This window comes from Pseudophryne corroboree, unplaced genomic scaffold (assembly GCF_028390025.1).
Source record: "Pseudophryne corroboree isolate aPseCor3 unplaced genomic scaffold, aPseCor3.hap2 scaffold_294, whole genome shotgun sequence".
In the NCBI taxonomy this organism is placed as follows: Eukaryota; Metazoa; Chordata; class Amphibia; order Anura; family Myobatrachidae; genus Pseudophryne; species Pseudophryne corroboree.
In genome coordinates this window covers 99908-112115 of record NW_026969607.1, presented here as the reverse complement: position 1 = coordinate 112115, position 12208 = coordinate 99908, and the positions used below count along the sequence as shown (strand labels likewise).

Genomic DNA, 12208 nt, shown 5'->3' with positions numbered 1-12208 from the left:
GGCTAGAGCTGGGGAGGGTCGCTGCTCGGGCACCCCCCTGTCAAGTGAAGGAGATCCAACTGAGGCAGCACAAGGGAACTCTCGAAAGAAGAACAAGGCTAGAGGAAGATCTGAGACAAAGAAATCTGACTTTTACCAGAGCTGACCAGAGGAAAGCACAAACACAGTCCCCCACTACCACAAATAATGCAGTTGAGTTTCCCACATTTGGGGAAATCACAGGGGTCAGCATACCCAGAATGCAATGAATGAACCTAACCCTGGGAGAACAATCTTCATGACCATGGTATCTCCTATGCAAAATAAGTATGATTTGGGATAGGGCTGGGGAGGGCCGCTGCTCAGGCACATCTCTGTCAAGTAAAAGAGATTCAACTGAGGCAGCACAAGGGAACTCTCATCTGGGGACAACAACTGCAGGGAGAACACATATTTTCAGATGAACATGGGAGGGCAGAAGGCTGCCTAAAACTGAAGCACCCCCAAACAACAAACCAAATGCAACTACTAGTGCAAGCATTCCTGGGGGAAGGCCTGCAGCAGATGGATTTGCATATGGTGATGTCATCCAAGCAGTGGGTCAAAGTTGGCTTCAACCCTCGTCTGCATATGAAAAGAATAAAGGGGTGTGCAGGGCATGGCGGCCTTTTGCGGCGCTTGGATGACCCCTAGTTCGCATTAAACACCTCCACCCTCCTTCGGTGTGGGGCTCATGTTGGCTATGCCCCAGCCCCTGGAGCATTCAAGCTGATTTCTTGCAGCAGCTGGGCACTGTAACAGCTCCAGAGCTGCTCTGTAAAGCAAGTAAAAGGGTGTGGGCCCTGCAGCACTACCTGCAGTTTGCATTGTGCGTTGGAAGGCACAAAGTAAGCAGACGGGAGAAGTCAGGATAGTGCACAAGGGTATAGAAGGGAGGGGCTCAAGAAAAAGTAGTGGAAACAGACAGCAAACTAGGCTGGAGAGCGACCTGAGACAAAGAGATCTGAATTATATGAGAGCCGACCAGGGGAAACACAAATTATGCAGTCAAGTTTCCCACATTTGGGGAAATCGCAGGGGCAGCAGACCCAGAGTGCAATGGGTGAGCCTTGCCCTGGGAGAAGCATCTTCATGATCATAGTATCTCACCTGGCAGGTAAGTAGGAGTTGGGCTAGAGCTGGGGAGGGTCGCTGCTCGGGCACCCCCCTGTCAAGTGAAGGAGATCCAACTGAGGCAGCACAAGGGAACTCTCGAAAGAAGAACAAGGCTAGAGGAAGATCTGAGACAAAGAAATCTGACTTTTACCAGAGCTGACCAGAGGAAAGCACAAACACAGTCCCCCACTACCACAAATAATGCAGTTGAGTTTCCCACATTTGGGTAATCACAGGGGTCAGCATACCCAGAATGCAATGAATGAACCTAACCCTGGGAGAACAATCTTCATGACCATGGTATCTCCTATGCAAAATAAGTATGATTTGGGATAGGGCTGGGGAGGGCCGCTGCTCAGGCACATCTCTGTCAAGTAAAGGAGATTCAACTGAGGCAGCACAAGGGAACTCTCATCTGGGGACAACAACTGCAGGGAGAACACATATTTTCAGATGAACATGGGAGGGCAGAAGGCTGCCTAATACTGAAGCACCCCCAAACAACAAACCAAATGCAACAACTAGTGCAAGCATTCCTGGGGGAAGGCCTGCCGCAGATGGATTTGCATATGGTGATGTCATCCAAGCAGTGGGTCAAAGTTGGTTCAAACACCTTTGCAAAGTTCTATAAGTTTGATACCCTGGCTGAGGAGGACCTCCTGTTTGCTCAATCGGTGCTGCAGAGTCATCCGCACTCTCCTGCCCGTTTGGGAGCTTTGGTATAATCCCCATGGTCCTTACGGAGTCCCCAGCATCCTCTAGGACGTAAGAGAAAATAAGATTTTAAACCTACCGGTAAATCTTTTTCTCGTAGTCCGTAGAGGATGCTGGGTGCCCGTCCCAAGTGCGGTCTACTTCTGCAAGACTTGTATATAGTTATTGCTTACATAAGGGTTATATGTTAGTTTTCATCGGTCTTGGACTGATGCTATGTTGTTTTCATACTGTTAACTGGGTAGTATATCACAAGTTATACGGTGTGATTGGTGTGGCTGGTATGAATCTTGACCTTGGATTAACAAAAATCCTTTCCTCGTACTGTCCGTCTCCTCTGGGCACAGTTTCTCTAACTGAGGTATGGAGGAGGGGCATAGAGGGAGGAGCCAGTGCACACCCAGATCTAAAGTCTTTCTTAAAGTGCCCATGTCTGCTGCGGAGCCCGTCTATCCCCCATGGTCCTTACGGAGTCCCCATCGTCCTCTACGGACTACGAGAAAAAAAAATTACCGGTAGGTTTAAAATGTTATTTTTTTCTCTGCAACCCACTGCTAAATTGTGCTTCCTAGCTGTTTTTTATAAAATCACTTAATTAAATCTAACTCTGATTACGTCAGAGAAGGCCAGGTACCCTACACCATAAGAGGGGGTTTGAAATTTTGACTTGTCTACTTAAAGATCACCAAAATCTGATGACAAGGTCAATTACATCCCTGGGTGGGATTGAACCACCAACCTTTTGGTTAATAGCCCATGTAAGTGCAAGAAATCCTGAAGCACTCACTCATCATGGGAAAGTACCAATGTGTTTCTTACAAAAATTATCCAGATTATTGACTTTTTAAAGTTTTTCTAGGAAACGTTCTAGATGAATGATTATTAGCCTTTGTCAGTATTGACTTTTGCAAGGTGTCTCTGTGGCGCAATCGGTTAGCATGTTTGGCTATTAACCAAAAGGTTGGTGGTTCAATCCCACCCAGGGATGTAATTGACCTTGTAATCAGATTTTGGTGATCTTTAAGTAGACAAGTCAAAATTTCAAAAAAAACCCTTATGGTGTAGGGTATCTGGCCTTCTCTGATGTAATCAGAGTTAGATTTGATTAAGTGATTTTATAAAAAAACAGTTAGGAAGCACAATTTAGCAGTGGGTTGCAGAGAAAAAAAAATATGCTGGCAGAAAAGTCCAATTGAGTGATTAAACAGCTCTTCATTTTCTGATTTTATGTTTATGCTAACAAATTTGCTCTCTGAAAAGTGTCCACAAAGCCAAGTCTCTGATTAACACCTTTGTAGGAATGGTTTTTCACCTATTACTGAAATAAACTTGCTTCATTGGAAAGGCATCAAAGATGCATCCTCATTTCAATGTCTACTGAAATAATACAGGTTGACACCAGGAAACGTCACTGCATCCTTGCTGCTTCCTCATGGGGAAGTCTGTTTAATGTGAAAACAAGGTGATATCTAATCAGCACACAGGTAAGGAATTAAGAAAATCTTTCTTTATGGGTGAAGATGTTTCTCACAAATTGTTGTCCCAATGCATCATTGAAATTCAAGATGGAAGATGATTTTCATATATCACTTGTACATTTTGCATTGCTCTTCTGGTGACAATGTAGTTTGTTTTTGTCAATTACCATTTCAGTAATAGGGTAAAGAAAATTAAGTGGATTTTTTAAAGAAAACAATGCTGTCAATATACTATTAAAACAAATTAAAATGATAAAAGTTATTGTACTTTAAGTAAAAATAAAAGAGCCAAAATATCAATCCCAGTTTTTGATTACTTTAATTATAAAAAAAAAAATGCACATAGCAGAGGATAGTTTCGATCAATCAACCTCTGGGTTATGGGCCCAGCATGCTTCCATTGCACTACTCTGCTGCTCATGGAAGTGTAAGAGATCCTGAAGACTAAATTGATTAAAGGCCTAAAAGTACTGGACTATAAGGAAAGACTTACTAGGCTGAATATTTATACACTAGAAAAGAGGTGCCTAAGAGGAGATATTATTAATATCTTCAAATATGTAAAGATACATAACAAAGAGTTATCAGAGGAATTATTTATTAAAAGAACATGTGGTCACTCGCTGCGACTGGAGGAAAGTTCAGAACGCAATGGAGGAAAGGTTTCTTCACTGTTAGGGCAATCAGGATGTGGAATTCCCTGCCAGGGAAGGTGGTAATGGCGGACTCTGTAATTGGATTTAAAAAAGGAATGGATACATTTCTGAATGAAAAAGCTATCCAAGGTTATAATACTTAAAATATCAACATGGTTAATCCGGGGGTAACATGAGTTATAGTAGCTAACTAGTCATAAAACATTATTCAGCAAGTATGTAGAATCATCACAACTTAAAACAGGTTGAACACGATGGGCAATTTGCCTCTATTCAACCTCAAAAACTATGTTACTATATTACTATGTTATTGTAGTATACAGAACACCACAATGCAATGAGCAGTGATAGTGAGCACTGATGAGGATACTAGAACTGACACTGAGCAGCAAGATGCAGCACTGGACTATTAGTAATGTACTGTAGTATGCTGAGCACCACAATGCAGCACAAGACAATGAGCAGTGATACTGAGCACTGATGAGGATACTACTGAGAACTGACACTGAGCAGGAGAGACACACTACTAGTATTACTGAGCAGCAATAAGTAACCACTGATACTGAGCACTGATATTGAGATTTCCACTGAGAGAACATAGCCACGTCCTCTCCGCTCTCTCTTCAATGCACGAGTAAAAATGGCAGCAACGCGCAGCTCTTTATATGGAATCCGAATCTCGCGAGAATCCGACAGCGGGATGATGACATTTTCCCTTGTTCAGGTTTTCCGAGTCAGGCGGGAACAACCGAGCCTGCCTCGGACCAGTGTAAACCACGTGGAGTTCGTGGGGAATTCGGTTCTCGGAGAACCGAACCCGCTCCTCTCTACCTTATACCCATCAATTTTTTTATTTTCAATCTAAACCCCTGCAGTTTTCTGTAAGCATCTGCTTCGCTATGATGATCAACAAGTCACAAGGGCAAACACTCAGGGTTTGAGGCGTAGATCTTAGGACCAGCTGCTACAAGCATGGCAGAGGTGTCACTATCACTGGTGACACCCAGAGAGGTGGCGAGGGAGATTGTAATGCAGTGCGCGCAGATAAGCAGCGCAATGGTAAAAAGGAGGCATGGTTTCATAGGTAGGGGCGTGGCCTGGTGGCCTGAATCTACATTTTGTTGCTCCGGGTGTCCCGGGGGTTGGGGGCTGCACCCGGGGACTAGTGTGTGAGCGGTGCTGGCTCCTGCACAGTGACAGGGCATGGCCACCCAGCATGACGCCTCCCTTCTTGACCATGCTGTAATTGCAGTCACACTGCAGTTCAGCGTGATCATAAAAAATGGTGTAGCCTCCTGCTGGTGCAGACTGTATGTGCGCGCAGGAAGCCGCCACCATTTTTGTGATCACAGCGGCTGAATGTGATGTCATACAGCCGCTGTGACCACGCCCCCTGTGTCTCCTCCGTTGCAGACCCCATTTTGAAGCCTTGCCCCCGCACCGCTCCATCCCTGACTTGGAAATGGAGTGTTGCTGACCCACCTCTCCCCCCCTTCCCCGCCCCGATTGACAGGCAGAGGCGATCACATTCTCTGCGGGGTGCCGCAGAAAATGCAGGCACATGCGTATGCTCTTAGCAATTTTTGCAGTTGGATCGCTTATTGTGATTGCAATCCAACCTGAATCAGGCCCTATTACCTATCACAATGCGCTGCGGGCAGTACAAAATTGGGTTAATATAGGAGAAAAAACCCCAGACCTGTGCTCCTTAACTGTACCTGGTGGCTAGTGGAGCGGCTGCCCAGTAATCAGTGTCCACCGCAGTGCGCACACGGCCCACCCCCTACGGCCTCGCTCCCCTTCATCAGCGGCCTCGTGATCCGGAAGGGTGGTGTGTGTGTGACTGACCTTAGGATGAAACCGGAGCCTCCGCTGCAGTGACCCAGCAACCAGGGCACGGGAGTATACAGCGCCGCTGGGAGTGATGAAGCTGCAGTAAAGATGTCTATTAGACCTAGCCTGCTGCAGCCCTTGTAGATTCTCATAAAACAAGTTCTTCTTTTCTTGTCAAAATTAATAGCTAAGAATAGGCTGCCTGAGGCAGGCCCCTGTTAATTGGCCTGCTACTGAAGGCACCAACTACAAACTGAGCTCCCTGTTCATGGAAGCGGGGTTATAGAGGAGAATGCACTGAGCTTCTTGGGAACAGTCAAAAGCTTTGAGCCGGTTGGTGCCTCAGATCAAGATCCTACTCTACACCCCAATGTGAATCCTTGTGGAGTCCAGTGTACCCCACAGAAGAAATTAATGTGTCACACCCATTGGCAGCAACCTTAGAATAGCTGCTGACGGGCACAATTGAGAAAGGAAGGGGGGGGGGGGGACATTTGAATCCAGCACATAGATGCAATTCAAATATGTAATTTGTACCTTCCTATTTTAAAATATAATGGATGAACCTCACCCTGTGAGAACAATCTTCATGATCAAGAGATCTAATATGTAAAATAAGTATGAGTTGGGATAGGGCTGGGGTGGGTGGCAGCTCGGGCAGCCCCTCCCCCGTCAAGTTAAGGAGATTCAACTGAGGAAGCACAAGGGAACTCTCGTCTGGGGACAACAACTGCAGGGAGACCACATCTTTTCAGATGAACATGGGAGGGCGGAAGGCTGCCTAATACTGAAGCACCATCAAATATCAAACCATATCCAACAACTAGTACAAGCATTCCTGGGGGAAGGTCTGCAGCAGACGGATTTGCATACGGTGATGTCATCCAAGCAGTGGGCCAAAGTTGGCTGGAACCCTCATCTGCATATAAAAAGAGAAAAGGGGCATGCAGGGCATGGCGGCCTTTTGCAGTGCTTGGATGACCCCTAGTTCGCATTAAACACCCCCACCCTCCTTTGGTGTGGGGCTCATGTTGGCCATGCCCCATCCCCTGAAGCATTCATGCTGATTTCTTGCAGCAGCTGGGCACTGTAACAGCTCCAGAGCTGCTCTGTAAGGCAAGTAAAAGGGTGTGGGCCCTGCAGCACCACCTGTAGTTCGCATTGTGCGTTGGAAGGCACAAAGTAAGCAGACGGGAGGAGAAGTCAGGATAGTACACAAGGGCATCCTTTTCTCTTAGTCCGTAGAGGATGCTGGGGTCACATTAAGAACCATGGGGTATAGACGGGATCCGCAAGAGACATGGGCACTTTAAGACTTTCAAAGGGTGTGAACTGGCTCCTCCCTCTATGCCCCTCCTCCAGACTCCAGTTATAGGAACTGTGCCCAGGGAGATGGACATTTCGAGGAAAGGATTTATTGTTAAACTAAGGTGAGCATCTTACCAGCTCACACCTTAAGCATGCCGCAGAACGTGGCATTCAACAGAACACAAGCCAACGGCATGAACAATTGCAGCAAAAAGCTGACCAGAACCGTAACACAACATGTGTATAACCACAAGTAATAACTGCAGACACAGTATGGACTGGGACGGGTGCCCAGCATCCTCTACGTACTAAGAGAAAAGGATTTACCGGTAGGTATTAAAATCCTATTTTCTCATACGACCTAGAGGATGCTGGGGTCACATTAAGAACCATGGGGTTATACCAAAGCTCTTGAACGGGTGGGAGAGTGCGTACGACTCTGCAGCACCGAATGACCTAACTTGAGGTTATCATCAGCCAAGGTATCAAACTTGTAAAACTTAGCAAAAGTGTTTACTAAATAGCTGCTCGGCAAAGTTGCAATGCCGAGACTCCCCGACCAGCTGCCCAGGATGAACCCACCTTTCTAGTAGAATGGGTCTTCACCTAATTCAGTAACGGCAATCCTGCCGTGGAATGAGCATGCTGAATCTTACCACAGATCCAGCGCATAATGGTCTGCATGGAAGCAGGACACCCAATCCTGTTGGGAGCATACAGGACAAACAGAGCCTCTGTTTTCCTAATCTGAACCGTTCTGGTGACATAAATTTTCAAAGTTCTGACCACAGCCAGAGACTTTGACTCAACGAAGGTGTCAGTGGCCAAAGGCACCATGTGGAAAGATGAACCACCTTCGGCAGAAATTGTTGACGTGTCCTCAATTCTGCTCTATCTTCATGAAAGATCAAATAAAGGCTCTTGTGATACTGCATGGTTTGTACTGTTTTCCATGTGCTCCCAGATCTTTCAAGCAAGTAGCATGGTCAAGAAAGTTCTGTTTGAAAAGAAACAAACATTTACTGTCATTGTTATGCAAATAAACTTACATTAAAGCTAACAAGAAAGCACACTCGTTCTGTCTTTAAACTGATAAAAGAAACCCCAATAATATGGGGCATGCAAAAATTGAGATAAAACTCAGTTTTGCTCCTCTCCACGGAAATCTTTAATAAAAGGCGAAATATTTGTTAGTTCTGAAGAGAAACCAGAGCATGACCAAGATTCCACCTGTCGCCTGAGTGCCATGCCAGCAGTTCTCATTCAGCTCAAAGTGAGCACCCAATTTGAATGAAAGAAAGCAGATTTCTCACCAGGCTTCCCCTTGCTATAAACATGGTTTGTACTCTTTTCCATGTGCTCCCAGATCTTTCAAACAATTAGTGTGGTCAAGAAAGTTCTGTTTGAAAAGAAACAAACATTTACTGTCATTTCTATGCAAATGAGCTTACATTAAAGCACACTCGTTCTATCTTTAAACCAATAAAATAAAACCCCAATAAGATGGGGCATGCAAAAATTGAGATAAAACTCAGTTTTGCTCCTCTCCACGGAAATCTTTAGTAAAAGGCGAAAGATTTGTTCGTTCTGAAGAGAAACCACAGCATGACCAAGATTCTACCTGTCGCCTGAGTGCCATGCCAGCAGTCCTCATTCAGCTCAAAGTGAGCACCCAATTTGAAAGAAAGAAAGAAAGCAGATTTCTCACCAGGCTTCCCCTTGCTATAAACATGGTTTGTACTCTTTTCCATGTGCTCCCAGATCTTTCAAGCAATTAGTATAGTCAAGAAAGTTCTGTTTGAAAAGAAACAAACATTTACTGTCATTTCTACGCAAATGAGCTTACATTAAAGCACACTCGTTCTATCTTTAAACTGATAAAAGAAACCCCAATAAGACGGGGCATGCAAAAATTGAGATAAAACTCAGTTTTGCTCCTCTCCACGGAAATCTTTAGTAAAAGGCGAAAGATTTGTTCGTTCTGAAGAGAAACCAGAGCATGACCAAGATTCCACCTGTCGCCTGAGTGCCATGCCAGCAGTCCTCATTCAGCTCAAAGTGAGCACCCAATTTGAAAGAAAGAAAGCAGATTTCTCACCAGGCTTCCCCTTGCTATAAGCATGGTTTGTACTCTTTTCCATGTGCTCCCAGATCTTTCAAGCAATTAGTATGGTCAAGAAAGTTCTGCTTGAAAAGAAACAGACATTTATTGTCATTGTTATGCAAATAAACTTACATTAAAGCTAACAAGAAAGCACACTCGTTCTGTCTTTAATCCGATAAAAGAAACCCCAATAATATGGGGCATGCAAAAATTGAGATAAAACTCAGTTTTACTCCTCTCCACGGAAATCTTTAGTAAAAGGCGAAAGATTTGTTCGTTCTGAAGAGAAACCAGAGCATGACCAAGATTCCACCTGTCGCCTGAGTGCCGTGCCAGCAGTCCTCATTCAGATCAAAGTGAGCGCCCAATTTGAAAGAAAGCAGATTTCTCACCTGTCTTCTCCTTGCTATAAGCATGGTTTGTACTGTATTCCATGTGCTCCCAGATCTTTCAAGCAAGTAGCATGGTCAAGAAAGTTCTGTTTGAAAAGAAACAAACATTTACTGTAATTTCTATGCAAATGAGCTTACATTAAAGCACACTCATTCTATCTTTAAACCGATAAAAGAAACCCCAAAAAGATGGGGCATGCAAAAATTGAGATAAAACTCGGTTTTGCTCCTCTCCACAGAAATCTTTAGTAAAAGGCAAAAGATTTGTTCGTTCTGAAGAGAAACCAGAGCATGACCAAGATTTTTATCTGAAAATATGTGTTCTCCCTGCAGTTGTTGTCCCCAGATGAGAGTTCCCTTGTGCTGCCTCAGTTGAATCTCCTTTACTTGACAGGGGGATGCTCGAGCAGCGACCCTCCCCAGCTCTAGCCCAACTCCTACTTACCTGCCAGGTGAGATACTATGATCATGAAGGTGCTTCTCCCAGGGCAAGGCTCACCCATTGCACTCTGGGTGTGCTGCTTCTGCGATTTCCCCAAATGTGGGAAACTTGACTGCATAATTTGTGTTTCCCCTGGTCGGCTCTCGTATAATTCAGATCTCTTTGTCTCAGGTCTCTCTCCAGCCTAGTTTGCTGTCTGTTTCTACTTCTCTTTTCTTGAGCCGCTCCCTTCTATGCCCTTGCGCACTATCCTGACTTCTCCCGTCTGCTTACTTCGTGCCTTCCAACGCACAATGCAAACTACAGGTAGTGCTGCAGGACCCACACCCTTTTACTTGCCTTACAGAGTGTCTCTGGAGCAGTTACAGTGCCCAGCTGCTGCAAGAAATCAGCTTGAATGCTTCAGGGGCTGGGGAATAGCCAACATGAGCCCCACACCGAAGGAGGGTGGAGGTGTGTAATGCGAACTAGGGGTCATCCAAGCGCCGCAAAAGGCCGCCATGCCCTGCACGCCCCTTGTCTCTTTTCATATGCAGATGAGGGTTGAAGCCAACTTTGACCCACTGTTTGGATGACATCACCATATGCAAATCCATCTGCTGCAGGCCTTCCCCCAGGAATGCTTGCACTAGTTGTTGCATTTGGTTTGTTGTTTGGGGGTGCTTCAGTATTAGGCAGCCTTCTGCCCTCCCATGTTCATCTGAAAATATGTGTTCTCCCTGCAGTTGTTGTCCCCAGATGAGAGTTCCCTTGTGCTGCCTCAGTTGAATCTCCTTTACTTGACAGAGATGTGCCTGAGCAGCGGCCCTCCCCAGCCCTATCCCAAATCATACTTATTTTGCATAGGCGATACCATGGTCATGAAGATTGTTCTCCCAGGGTGAGGTTCATTCATTGCATTCTGGGTATGCTGACCCCTGTGATTTCCCCAAATGTGGGAAACTCGCCTGCATTATTTGTGGTAGTGGGGGACTGTGTTTGTGCTTTCCTCTGGTCAGCTCTGGTAAAAATCAGATTTCTTTATCTCAGATCTTCCTCTAGCCTTGTTCTTCTTTCGAGAGTTCCCTTGTGCTGCCTCAGTTGGATCTCTTTCACTTGACAGGGGGGTGCCCGAGCAGCGACCCTCCCCAGCTCTAGCCCAACTCCTACTTACCTGCCAGGTGAGATACTATGATCATGAAGGTGCTTCTCCCAGGGCAAGGCTCACCCATTGCACTCTGGTTGTGCTGCCCCTGTGATTTCCCCAAATGTGGGAAACTTGACTGCATAATTTGTGTTTCCCTTGGTCGGCTCTCGTATAATTCAGATCTCTTTGTCTCAGGTCTCTCTCCAGCCTAGTTTGCTGTCTGTTTCCACTTCTCTTTTCTTGAGCCGCTCCCTTCTATGCCCTTGCGCACTATCCTGACTTCTCCCGTCTGCTTACTTCGTGCCTTCCAACGCACAATGCAAACTACAGGTAGTGCTGCAGGGCCCACACCCTTTTACTTGCCTTACAGAGCAGCTCTGGAGCAGTTACAGTGCCCAGCTGCTGCAAGAAATCAGCTTGAATGCTTCAGGGGCTGGGGCATAGCCAACATGAGCCCCACACCGAAGGAGGGTGGAGGTGTGTAATGCGAACTAGGGGTCATCCAAGCGCCGCAAAAGGCCGCCATGCCCTGCACGCCCCTTTTCTCTTTTCATATGCAGACGAGGGTTGAAGCCAACTTTGACCCACTGCTTGGATGGCATCACCATATGCAAATCCATCTGCTGCAGGCCTTCCCCCAGGAATGCTTGCACTAGTTGTTGCATTTGGTTTGTTGTTTGGGGGTGCTTCAGTATTAGGCAGCCTTCTGCCCTCCCATGTTCATCTGAAAATATGTGTTCTCCCTGCAGTTGTTGTCCCCAGATGAGAGTTCCCTTGTGCTGCCTCAGTTGAATCTCCTTTACTTGACAGAGATGTGCCTGAGCAGCGGCCCTCCCCAGCCCTATCCCAAATCATACTTATTTTGCATAGGAGAGACCATGGTCTTGAAGATTGTTCTCCCAGGGTGAGGTTCATTCATTGCATTCTGGGTATGCTGACCCCTGTGATTTCCCCAAATGTGGGAAACTCAACTGCATTATTTGTGGTAGTGGGGGACTGTGTTTGTGCTTTCCTCTGGTCA

The 12208-nt window shown here is 45.9% G+C and overlaps 12 non-coding genes and 1 pseudogene across 12 annotated transcripts; 5 read left to right on the top strand and 8 right to left on the bottom strand.

Moving 5' to 3' along the window:
- Positions 1 to 146: 146 nt before the first annotated feature.
- Positions 147 to 310, bottom strand: LOC135014948 (U1 spliceosomal RNA). Its single transcript, XR_010213297.1, has one exon. It is a non-coding gene; the product is annotated as a U1 spliceosomal RNA (small nuclear RNA).
- A 691-nt stretch (positions 311 to 1001) lies between these two features.
- On the bottom strand, positions 1002 to 1143 carry LOC135015363 (U1 spliceosomal RNA; annotated as a pseudogene).
- A 152-nt stretch (positions 1144 to 1295) lies between these two features.
- LOC135015065 (U1 spliceosomal RNA) lies at positions 1296 to 1458 on the bottom strand. Its single transcript, XR_010213415.1, has one exon. It is a non-coding gene; the product is annotated as a U1 spliceosomal RNA (small nuclear RNA).
- Positions 1459 to 2762: 1304 nt separating this feature from the next.
- TRNAN-AUU (transfer RNA asparagine (anticodon AUU)) lies at positions 2763 to 2836 on the top strand. The gene has a single exon. It is a non-coding gene; the product is annotated as a tRNA-Asn (tRNA).
- A 5387-nt stretch (positions 2837 to 8223) lies between these two features.
- LOC135014939 (U5 spliceosomal RNA) lies at positions 8224 to 8339 on the bottom strand. Its single transcript, XR_010213288.1, has one exon. It is a non-coding gene; the product is annotated as a U5 spliceosomal RNA (small nuclear RNA).
- A 275-nt stretch (positions 8340 to 8614) lies between these two features.
- On the bottom strand, positions 8615 to 8730 carry LOC135014927 (U5 spliceosomal RNA). The gene has a single exon (XR_010213275.1). It is a non-coding gene; the product is annotated as a U5 spliceosomal RNA (small nuclear RNA).
- Positions 8731 to 9008: 278 nt separating this feature from the next.
- LOC135015458 (U5 spliceosomal RNA) lies at positions 9009 to 9124 on the bottom strand. Its single transcript, XR_010213714.1, has one exon. It is a non-coding gene; the product is annotated as a U5 spliceosomal RNA (small nuclear RNA).
- A 286-nt stretch (positions 9125 to 9410) lies between these two features.
- LOC135015473 (U5 spliceosomal RNA) lies at positions 9411 to 9526 on the bottom strand. Its single transcript, XR_010213728.1, has one exon. It is a non-coding gene; the product is annotated as a U5 spliceosomal RNA (small nuclear RNA).
- Positions 9527 to 9796: 270 nt separating this feature from the next.
- LOC135014924 (U5 spliceosomal RNA) lies at positions 9797 to 9912 on the bottom strand. The gene has a single exon (XR_010213272.1). It is a non-coding gene; the product is annotated as a U5 spliceosomal RNA (small nuclear RNA).
- Positions 9913 to 10056: 144 nt separating this feature from the next.
- LOC135015255 (U1 spliceosomal RNA) lies at positions 10057 to 10219 on the top strand. The gene has a single exon (XR_010213589.1). It is a non-coding gene; the product is annotated as a U1 spliceosomal RNA (small nuclear RNA).
- A 671-nt stretch (positions 10220 to 10890) lies between these two features.
- On the top strand, positions 10891 to 11054 carry LOC135015066 (U1 spliceosomal RNA). Its single transcript, XR_010213416.1, has one exon. It is a non-coding gene; the product is annotated as a U1 spliceosomal RNA (small nuclear RNA).
- Positions 11055 to 11206: 152 nt separating this feature from the next.
- Positions 11207 to 11369, top strand: LOC135015353 (U1 spliceosomal RNA). Its single transcript, XR_010213646.1, has one exon. It is a non-coding gene; the product is annotated as a U1 spliceosomal RNA (small nuclear RNA).
- A 671-nt stretch (positions 11370 to 12040) lies between these two features.
- Positions 12041 to 12204, top strand: LOC135014997 (U1 spliceosomal RNA). Its single transcript, XR_010213347.1, has one exon. It is a non-coding gene; the product is annotated as a U1 spliceosomal RNA (small nuclear RNA).
- The last annotated feature ends 4 nt before the right edge of the window (positions 12205 to 12208 follow it).